We start from the raw sequence: 11,124 nt of genomic DNA on the forward strand, positions 1-11,124 counted from the left end.
TTTTTTTTTTTTTTTTTTTTGCTTCAATGTGTTTAAGAAAATTAAGTGGAGTATGAAAAAGAGAAGTAGGCAGAATTTGTATAGGCTGTGTTGATAAAATGGGAAGCTATAATCTGTTAATAAATCTTACATCCTAACACTTAAAGTGTATGTGGAAAGAGAATGAAAGCATCAGAGCCCTGAAAACTAAACTGTGCCACATGCTGATCAAACTTCTAGTAATTAAAAAGGAGAACATTGGTCAGTGTATTTTGTATTTGTTCTCTGCCAAGTGTTAATGAAAGCTTTGAAAAATATTTCAACAAGCTTAGCAACAATTTTCTTTCTTTTTTTATTGCTGCTTTGTTCAGAGTACATAATGTTTACGTCACTCGTGAGGAGCTGGTACAAGCATATGATACATCTTCATTCCTTTTTCAGCCCCTTTCCTCCTTTCCTTCCTTTCTCCCTCCATCTCTGAGTTGATGGAGTTCTAAACCTTAAAACAGTCTAATTTTTATGTAAGAGAATAATGAGGAAATGCAATTACCTCAGATAAGAAAGTTTAGTGTCAAAGAACTTTCAGTTATGAAAGCTGGCTCTTATGTTGTCCTCATCAGAGTTTATAATGTCAAAAAACTTGTGTCAAAGCACCTTGTAATTTAAGAAATATGGGGTTGTAGTGCACTGTAGGATGATACACCAACAGGGAACCCAGGACTTGGTGTGTGTTCTTGAAATGCCCTGGTAGAATGAATATTTGTGAGATATACAGATTTGCTTCAACTTACTCCATCTCTAGCTACTAAGACCAAACTTTAAAAAAATCTTTATGTAGCCTACTTGTATAGTCATACTTTTTATATATTCAGTCTTAATCTATAAGGTTATAGAAACCAAATCTAGAAGAAACCTTGTTCACTGCCTAATTTTGAAGTTTTTCAAATTCTCATGGGGCTCATAACAAAATTGTCTACTTTTTGAATCTTAAAAGGCAAACTCTAAAACACATCTTTACTGTATTAATCCTTTTACACACATGTTCAGTGAAACAAGATCAATATTGTTAAGCTGACCAAAATGGAAATTCCAGAGCCTGTACACTACTTGAACTCACGGCATAATGGTACACATTTCTGTAAATTTATGCAGCATGTAATTTAGTTTCCTTCCTTTTAGGTCTTTGGACACCCATCTTGCCTTTTAGTATGTGTTAAATGCATTGTTTCAGCTTCCAGAGAACTTTCTTTGGAGATGTGGGTCCAGTTAGGAAGTACATAATACTAGACTTGCCCTTTTATTACTTGGCATGTTTTTTTCCAAAACTTTATCATTATTATTATTATCATTGTTGTTGTTATTTTGTCTTTACACAGTCCTAGGGATGGAACCTAGGTGTTTGAGCAAATTAGACACCTACTACTGAGCTAATCCCCACCCAAAAAGTAAACTGCTTTTGGCTTTCTACATCACACCATGGGTAATGATATGTGAGTCTGTGCCAAATAGTAATAAGAACGACCTTTCCAACTTCTTCCAGGCCAAGAGAAGTATCTGGAAAGATCTGTGCTAATGGTGAAAACATATAGAGGGTCAGGATGAAGCAGTGATCTGTCAGCTGAAAAGCTGATGATGCCATGTGATGATATGAGTAAGTATTTTAATTGTAGAGACAGAAATCGGCTGAGATTTGGATGGGGAAACAGCTAAAAACATGTTAGTACCAAGTTCAAGGGGGTTTTATTGCATACAAAGCATGGTCTTTGACACTCGACACATCAATTTGTATTTACACTGAAAAAAAATGAGAAGTAAGATGAAATACACCATGAAAGCCCAGAATTCAGATTTAAGCCCATGATGTAACTTCTGGGCCAACTGTGGGACTCCTGATCTCTTGAAGACCGTTCTTTGTGGATTGCAATGGTTACTGACATCCATTTGTGGAGTTGTAGGTGATGTGAGAAAGCTCACAAACTAGACAAGAGTGCAACGGAATCTGCTACTGTGTGTTTGTCCTAGTCCTCAGCTAACTGTGCTGACAAGTTTCAGCAGTTGTGATGTGGCAGGTCATAACCTGCAAGTCTTCTCGGGCTACTCATGGTATGCTGAACTGTAGCTGAATGCTTACAGACGTTCCTGCTCAGCCCAGCTGGAATTCAAATAGTGACAATATTGAAAGATGCTACACTAATTAGGACCTACTGAAGCTTTCCCTTTGCTGGTCCTACTGCAACTATTGTAATAATATTTATTGAAGTTCACAGTCTTTCACTTGTACAGATTGAAATACTTTCTTGAAAGATCCAACATATTGATGTCAGCTGTATTTATTAAAGATATAACATTAATATGCCGCACTGGTATATTTGACCTAATATATGATGGGTAGATAAAATGAGAATTGTGTAATATGATGCTTTCAAATATCAATATTTTAAAACTTAAGTCTTCAGAGTTTTGGGGGTTTAAAATATAGAAATCTGTTTCATGAAACAAGTGATGTAATTTTTCTTAGAAATACACCTGCATGTTTGCCTTTCTGTTATATCTTTTCACATAGATACAATTTGGTATCAGATTATCATAAGATTAACTGTGAATACAAAGTACCTTAGCCAGACTGGGTCTGCTTTGCCTACAATTTACATATATAATAGAAAAGCTTATGTTGTCTTTTCAAGAGATTTAGCATTTTGTCCTCAACTATGGTCAGAGCTTCTACTTCCAAAGGCAAAAGTCTCATATTCAGAGTTAGTCTCTTACGGTTTAGAATTCTGCTAGTTTTGGCATTATACATGCAACATTAGAATTTAAGGACAGAATTTAGGGAGAAAAAGGGAAAAAGGCACCTGGTTCAATCAGGTACTGTTGCTCAATTCTGAAGTGTTTGCATTGTGTTTCTTCTTGAAGTGAAGCAATATGGTCTTAATTTTTTGAGATAAGAGTTTTTAAATAGCACACTACCAGAAAGTTGAACATTGGTATTGATTTTAAACTGTTTTCTTTGTTCAGTTGATAATTTCAATAACAAGTTTTTAGTGATAAATACATTATTTGGCTGCTGAATTCTGTTACAGTTTTTTTTATTCTGTTGTTATCCATTGCATTATATACATCATCACAAATTAATATGAAGGTGAATAGATGTTGCATATCAAAATTTGTGAATTTGAATTACATTTTAGTGTTTTGCAAAAATGTTTATTTTTATATTATCTGATTTTAAAGTAGATAATTAGATTTCTTTGTGAGTAGTAGTGCCATTGAATGAGTGGTATGAAACAGTATTACTTGACATATTGAACTTTCTCAGGTTTATCTGAATTGATGGTAGTTGAACAAAATCCAAACTAATAGTACGTAATAGTTTTTTTAAAAAACAAGAAAGTTTATTTCCTATAATAGCATAGTGTTGTTTGCATGCAAAAGTGTCTTGTGCTGTGTGTATGTGTGTGTGCGTATGCATGTGTGTATATGTGTGTGCGTATGCATGTGTGCATGTGTGTGTGTGTGTGTGTGTGTGTGTGTGTGTGAGGCATGGCATCCAACTTTGTATTTGCTAGTTATAGTAACAGCAGAGCTTCGTAATCCTGGGCACTAGAATTGTATTTACCATAGACAATAAAAGCTGGAAAAGATTAAATAAAACTGTAAAACATGGCTTGATGGCTTCTGTCTTATTACAGTGTTAATATGCACAAGTTTCTTTTTATGCATTATATTATTACAGTCTGGCAGGTCATATAGGACACATCAAACTAACTCAGTATTTCTTACAGTGAAAACAGGACTATAGAAGCTGTAAAGGAATTTAGAAGAAAACTCCTGGTGCTAGATAATTCATCAGATTTCATTACTTGATATTTATAATAGGGATGTGATTTTATTCTTTCAAGAAATATATTGAATGCTACCTTAGTGTTTCTTCTTACACTGTGTTACAATGTTGACTGTAATCTTTTCTCACTATCATTTAATCCACAAAAGTAGTCTTACTAATAATCTTTTGTGGTTACTGTTTCTTAGCTTCAATTGCTTGCTTTATGCAAGTGTATTAATATAGATGATCTCATACTACTTTTATACAGTGTATAATGGAATAAAAGTATGCTTAAAGCATTACTTTTTTATTTCATTGGTGAAGGTAAGTGTACAGTGATCCTGTGGAAATAAATGCCCTATAACAAAATAATGTGAATGTGAAACACAAATCTCTTGAAACCCCTAACATATATGTCAGTCAGTATTAACTCCTTAGTGATACGTACTGTACAAATGTTATTGTTTGCAAATCCTTGCTAACAGCAGCTTTGGTAGAGTTTTATAGCATGCATGTGAGTAGAGGGAGTATGGGGGTATTTAGTATATTCATAAATATTATGTAGATAATTATCTTTCAGATTTAAGAGGCACCTACCCTAAAGCTATGAATATTTTTGATTTTCTAAATTACTTTAGGAATAGAGTCAAAGATCAATAGAGGTTCTCTCTCTCTCTCTCTTTTCCCCTCTCCTACCCTCCCTTTTCTCTCCTGTCCTCTCTTCTCACCTTAATGAAATAGGTGAATTTTTAGGTGAATATTTATAATTTATAATTATTTATAACTTAAATAAGTGAAAATTTATAATTTTGGACCCATATAAAGTTAGTTTCCATTTTCAAATATAATTTGTTTCCTAAGTTCAACACAGAGCTATTATGATTGTGACTTGATGGGGTGGCACACTATAGAAATAACAGATGTCACTAGAAATCCACATTATTCTTAATACTGGCCTTACTTGTTTCACCTTATAAGGTTGTAAAGCTTTGGGGTACAGCCTGGGGACTGCTGTCCCCACCAGCATGACTACTGAGACAGACCAGCTGGTACAGTAGCTGTGATGGAGTTGGGCTTCTGGGATGAGCAACTGACAGTCCTGCAACCCCCGGGAATGGAAGTTGGGTGGGAGCAGGGGGATGGAGGCCAGTGGAGACCACAGGCTTTGTAGAGGGAAAACCATGCTACATACCCCTCTTGAAATCGCTCTTGTGAGGATGGGTAATCCTTGACAATGGACTGAAACAGCAACCTTGGAGATGATCCATTTAATTCCATCATGTTAGTCTACAGCAAGAGAAAAATTTTCATTTAAAGATGGGTTGAGAAAAGAATGCAAATTAGCATAGTGGGCTGTTACCAGCCCTCTGTCGAGGTGAAGTACAATACATCATACTCCACAATGCAGTAATGATTTGTGTTTTTGTTTTAGATGTACATGTGTATAACAAAATACACATAAATTCATGTGTCCTTGTGTCACAATGATAGTTGACATTTTATTTTTATTGTAGACATTTTTTAATTGATGTTCTCTATTGCCGTACTTAATGAAAGGGCATGGAGTGAAAGGAAGAAGGGACAAAAATTACCCCTTAAAACTAGACAAATCCAAAGGTTCTTTATTGCATGCACTCACTTGTCCTTTTCTCTTTGGTGCTGTGTTCTTCTGAAGGCTCTGCTCAGAATTCCCAAAGAAATTAAGGCAGCAGTTAGCCTACTTCTCAAAGTGACTAATTTACATTTAAAGATAGGATCACTGTATCTCAGAATTGTGTAAATACAAAACCTTAACTTTGTCTTACTCTTTGGTGGGTTTGAACAGTTAATAGCAAACCTCAAAGCTTCACTTGCGTTTCAGAACACAGCATTGCGGTCACTAAGCCTTCGATTCACATGCAGCCCTACTCTGCAGTGCTTGTGTGTGCTGGGCAAGTCTTTCAGCTGGCAAGGCTATGTGTTCCTCAATCACAAAACGGGTACTATTGTATGGGACTCACAGGGTGTCAGTGAAGTAAGATACACAGTGCACAAAATGAGCGCTAGGGGTGTCATTCTGAAGTGGAGAGGATTTTGTCATTCTGCTATTTTGTGGTTATTGCTCCTGATTTCTGCTGTCTTCTTTCATACAGTGGAGGCTGTGAGTCTCTTAGCAATTCATAGATTTGTGTGATTCATCGATTGTTTGGCTGCATTAAATACTGTTCTTTTGGTTTGGAAACTGCTGAATTTCTTTGCTTTTTTTTTAATGTATGTGGTACAGGGTCTTACTATGCAGCTCAGACTCTTAGTGATCCCCTTGTTTTCTGCCTCCCCAGTGATGGGATTACAGGTGTGTGCCACCACGCCCAGACTCAGTGCAGGCTCAGCACACCTGGGGGTGGGGCCAGCACAGCATGTGGTGCCAGGGATCAAACCCTAGTCCCTGCATTTGCCTAAGCAGGCATTCAGTCCATTGAGCTTGCTCACCTGCCCTCTATTGAATTTCTGAGATTGGATAATAAGCAAGCATTCACCTGTTTTATGTTTTGTGTTATGACATGACCCCTGTGGCACAAGGATACATAAGACAAAATGTATCTGGCTAATATATAGATATAAACAATAAAGCTCTGCTGCCCTCACTTGCTGGGCCCCACCTCTCAGGTTTGTAGTTTATTTTCTGTCACCCCAATCCAGTGTCTGGCCTTTTGCACATCCGGAAACTTGATCTGGACAGTTCATCTAGAGTTCACCAACATGCAGAGACTGACTCACACCAGACTAACTGACAAGAGAATCATTTACCAGCTAGTCTGCCAATTTTGAGTATGCAATAGCTATAGCCCAGTCACAATAACAGACATCTGTCTTTTTCATTCAAGTTGGATTTAATTATGTATCAGAAAGATGCCTGCGAGTTTAAAATAAGAGCAAAGATTAGTGATATTCTTGAAAAGCATTTCCAATAAAAAAGCAGCTGAACAATTTTCTGTCCCTGTAGATATTGGCCCTGCTAATTAGCACTTGTGTTTAAGAACATCACTATTGCAGGGGCAAAGCCTTAGGTTCAAATACTCCTCTACTACTCTCTACTTGTCTTTCACTTCATAATTAGCATTTAACCAGCACTCTGCCCACTTGGGACAGCTTCAAGTAAGGGCACAGAGTGAGACTTTCAGGTTTGTTTACTTTCTTTTAGAATTGGTCAGCACCATCATTACTTCCTTGCATGAAAATTATGATGTAGAAATGTCTCTTACCTAGTGAATATGAGAGAAGGAGGGTGGTAGGAAGGGCTGCAGTGCTGTCCAGGTTGGAGGTACTTAGGAGGTATCCAGTTGGAAAGCTGCAACATGGCATTGCAGTTGTACAGTTCCAGATAGAGTCATAGCAAGATAGAGGTACAAGATTTGACAATTGGCAAATCGTAGCCAAAACCAAGAAAGGAGATGCCATCATTCAGGCAGTATATATGGTTAAAGAAGAAAATGGCAGCAGCACAGAGCCAAAGCAGTACTCCATAGCATGGGTAGCAAGAGAGGAATACTGATAGGAGAGAAGTGGAGTTTCATAAGATCCAAGAAGACACATGGAGAAGTTAGGCTCAGAAAAGAATTTATGGATGTGGTAATCCTTTATCAGTTAATGCAAAAGAGGGCTATAAAGATTGGGATACAAAGTCTGGGTGTTAGTGAGGGTACATTTAAGCTATAGAAATAGTAAAGACCACTGAAGGAATGTCATGGTTAAGAAATGTAGGCTGTAGCTTTAGGCAAAAGAATAGAAATAGAAAAAAGGAAGAAAAGAAATTTCTTGAAGACACTAGATGAAGCAAGCTCCATGGAGAAACTGAAGTGAAAGGAAGGGAGGGTCTAGAGAAAAAGCATCTATGATTAGGAAAACTGAAGACAGGTCCTCAGCCAGGAGGAGAGCCATCATGCTAGGCCTAACGCAAATGATGGATCATTGAGTTACAGGAAGTATGTAGAGGTTGTGTGAAGAAACAAAATTTGGTAGGTGAGAACACAGGTAATAGGTCTGGTTAGCAAGGTTTAGTGGGCAGTATTCTAAAAAGATGGACTCACATGGCATTTGAGGAATAATATCAAGAAGCATTAGGGAGCCAGGACCACCTCTGCCCCTTTTCTCGATAATGAGTGTAGTGGCACATGGAGTCTACTCGGGAAAGGACTGAGGGAAAGTTCACAGGGGCATTGCTGGAAGCGTTGGTCAAAGAAACCAAAGCTTCCTGTAGAGAGAATTATTTCTCCAGGATGCAGGTAAAGGAATATAAGAAGTCAGGAGAGGGTTACAAATCTGGGTGTGGGAAGAAAACAAACAGGGTGAAGTTACAAAGATAATAGTTTACTTACCAATAAATTTACCCAGTGACGGCATAGTCAATTATGGAGCCAAAAGCTTTTAAAAGATTGTAGGATGGAAATAATTGATAGTGCAGAGGGAATTTTCACAACACATTTTCTTTCATTTCAGACAGATTGTGCTTTCAGATATATGGAGTCAGAAAAAGGGAAATAAATTGGTTTCAGGCAGTAATTTGAGAATTTTTGTGATAGTCTTTAAGTCATGGATGTAAACTCATTGACATTCTCGAAAGAGCTGTGTTTGGCCTTGTCTCTTTTTGAATCCAAGAGGGTTTGCGACAATTTTGAGCAAAAGAAAAAAAGAATGGACAGAAAGGTGGCATGCTTTCTGAGACTAGAGCCTGACAGACCACACATAGCCACGTGTGTCTCTTGAGCCCTGAGCTGAGGTATGGAGAGGTGACTTCTCTGAGCCTGCGTGCTGTGAAAATCACATGGAGAACTGAATCATGTTTAAGGCCATAAAAAGGACAGGGGAAGGGCCTGAGGAGCCTCTAGCCTTTCCGATCATACCAGGCAGATGGCAGACAGGCCAAGTGGACTCACCCAAGTATCCAGCTGCCCTGCTCACCCATAGCTACCTCAGTGTTCTTAGCAGAGGCCTGACACACCGTGTAACAAAGTCAAACTTTGCATAGTGAAATTTGTGTAAACTCTAACCCACAAAAAAGTGAAGACAGTAATAGTGTAGCTATTTTATGCAAAAGGGTTTAGAAATACTTTGTTATAAAGGAATAGACTACTGAAACCTCCCAAAACTACCTATTATTGGAAATGAAAATGTGGTGACATTTCTCATTGTCATTGCTCTGTCTGAGCTCATGTAAGTGTGATCAGAGTATGGGTGGAGGAGCTTGAAGATTGGATTTAGAAATATGTGAGAGAGTCCCAACCAGGGCTAATATTCAACTAAATGCACAGATATGGACTGCTAGATAATTGGTCCAATGAATGTCAGATTGATTGTTAGTGTTTAAGCATGAAAGATATTTCAGTTATCACCCTTGCCTTCAAAACTGCACCAAGAATCTAATACACACTTAAACTAACATAAAATAATTTGTAAAAGGAAAGTAGGATAGTTGTGTCTGTACACTGTAGTTTTAAAAGGATTTCACAGAGGAAAGAATTTTGATTGAACTTGAGTAGACTGAAAAAATATATTCTTGGAGGAAGTTGTTATTACGTTGGAGTTAAAAGTAGGATGCAATTTAATATTTAGGGATAAGAAATGAAAACATTACAAATTTTGAATGAGCAAATGTAGTGGAAAGAAATAGAGTAGAAAAAGGGGGAAAATAGGTTTGCTCTGGGTTTGGCTAACAATGAAAGGAAAATAAAAACACACACTTAAGGAATAAGCAAAAGGCATTATGCTCCTCACCCAAGGAAATAGAAAGTTGTGTGAAGTTTAAAATAAGAGCTATCAGTTGCATCATTGTATATTAACAATTATTTTGTGGATGCTGAAATTAAAAATACAATTCCATTACCATAAGCTCCAAATATTAAATACAGTGTTCAGGAATAAATCTATGAAAACATGTAAAGGACTTTCACATTAAAATTGCATAATTCTGATGAAAGAAAAATATATGGTAGGTACACTATTAGTAGGTTAGAAAATCAGTAAAATAAAAATACCAGCACTCCCCAAATTTATATACAAGATGAAGACAATCTTTCAAAATCCCAACAGGAGATTTTATAGATATAAAGGAAGATTACTCTGAAATTTGCATAGGCACTCAAAGGAACTGGAATAGCTAAATAATTTTGAGAAAGAAAAATAAAATTAGATAGCTACAATGATCAAGACTGTATGACATTGTCAGGGAGATAGACATTAATAAATGGAGTTTATTATAGAACTCTGAAATGAACCTACAGAAAAATGCCCAGCCTGCTTTTTAGTGAAAACATAAAGTAAAATTTCGTAATCAAATAAATGAACAAAGTTCCTAAAAGTAAAAGACATAAACAAAAAGATTCTTCCTAAAAAAGAGACAAATACACTTACCTTTCTTTTCAATAAACTAAGATAAAGAAGTAGTATAATGAGACTAATTAGCATATATTAAAATGTATTTAAAGCAATGGAATTTGTAGTATGGGAAAGTATTTGAATTCTTCTCTATTTCTTATTTATTTCTCTTCTGTTTTGTTCATTGTATTTCGTATATAAGAAAACCGTGTAAGAAAAATTGAGCTTGTGTGTCTGACTTAAATTGGCATTATTTTCTCAAGTTGCACCCATTTACCTAGAATTTCTCAAGTTTATCTTTCATATTGCAGTGCAGCGCTCCATTGTGTGTAAACACATTTTCCTTATCCATTCATCTGCTGATGGAGCAAAAACAATTTAACGGGAGAATGCTTTTTTAACAAATGATACCAAAGAAATTGCACATCCTTTTCCAAACCACGAAACAAACTCTAAACCATTGCTCTTAACCTCACTAAAAATGGATCATGGTCTTAAATATAAATTATGAAACTATAGAAAAGCATAAGTGATATTCAGAATCTAGTATTAGGGAAAACTTCTAGGCAACACCAAAAGCATAGTAGAGTATAATACAACAGAGGAAGTATTCGTAAATTGAATTTACAAATTCTAGAATATTTTTGAGGGCCATCTAAATAGCTCAGCGGATTAAAGCACCTGCAAGCAGGCCCAGCTTGTGTGCAATCATGCCTGGTTTGGGGCTGGCATGGCACATGGTTCTATGGGCCAGGGGTTCTATCCCCGGACCAGTCGTGCCAGCCATGCCAGCCCTGCCCCTGCCCCCCAGGGGGTGTCTGAGATGGTAATTGAGACTAGGAGTGGTGGTGTGCACCTGTAATCCCAACTCTTGGGAGGCTGTAAACAGGTGGGTCACTACAAGTCCAATCTAGTAGTGAGACCTTGAACACCCTGTAGACCCTTCCCTAAAATACAAAACAAAAAAAAAT

At 36.9% G+C, this 11,124-nt stretch overlaps 1 protein-coding gene across 2 annotated transcripts in view; it reads left to right on the forward strand.

Annotated features, from left to right (window-relative positions):
- Positions 1 to 3,643, forward strand: part of P2ry1 (purinergic receptor P2Y1) — a 6,941-nt gene extending 3,298 nt beyond the window's left edge. For both annotated transcript variants that reach the window (XR_002818684.1, XM_004643941.3), the window contains exon 2: positions 1,520 to 3,643. The gene's annotated coding sequence lies outside the window, so the exon portion shown is untranslated. The remainder of the gene's footprint in view (positions 1 to 1,519) is intronic.
- The last annotated feature ends 7,481 nt before the right edge of the window (positions 3,644 to 11,124 follow it).

The sequence above is a fragment of the Octodon degus genome, unplaced genomic scaffold (genome assembly GCF_000260255.1).
Source record: "Octodon degus isolate 3935 unplaced genomic scaffold, OctDeg1.0 scaffold00186, whole genome shotgun sequence".
NCBI lineage: Eukaryota > Metazoa > Chordata > Mammalia > Rodentia > Octodontidae > Octodon > Octodon degus.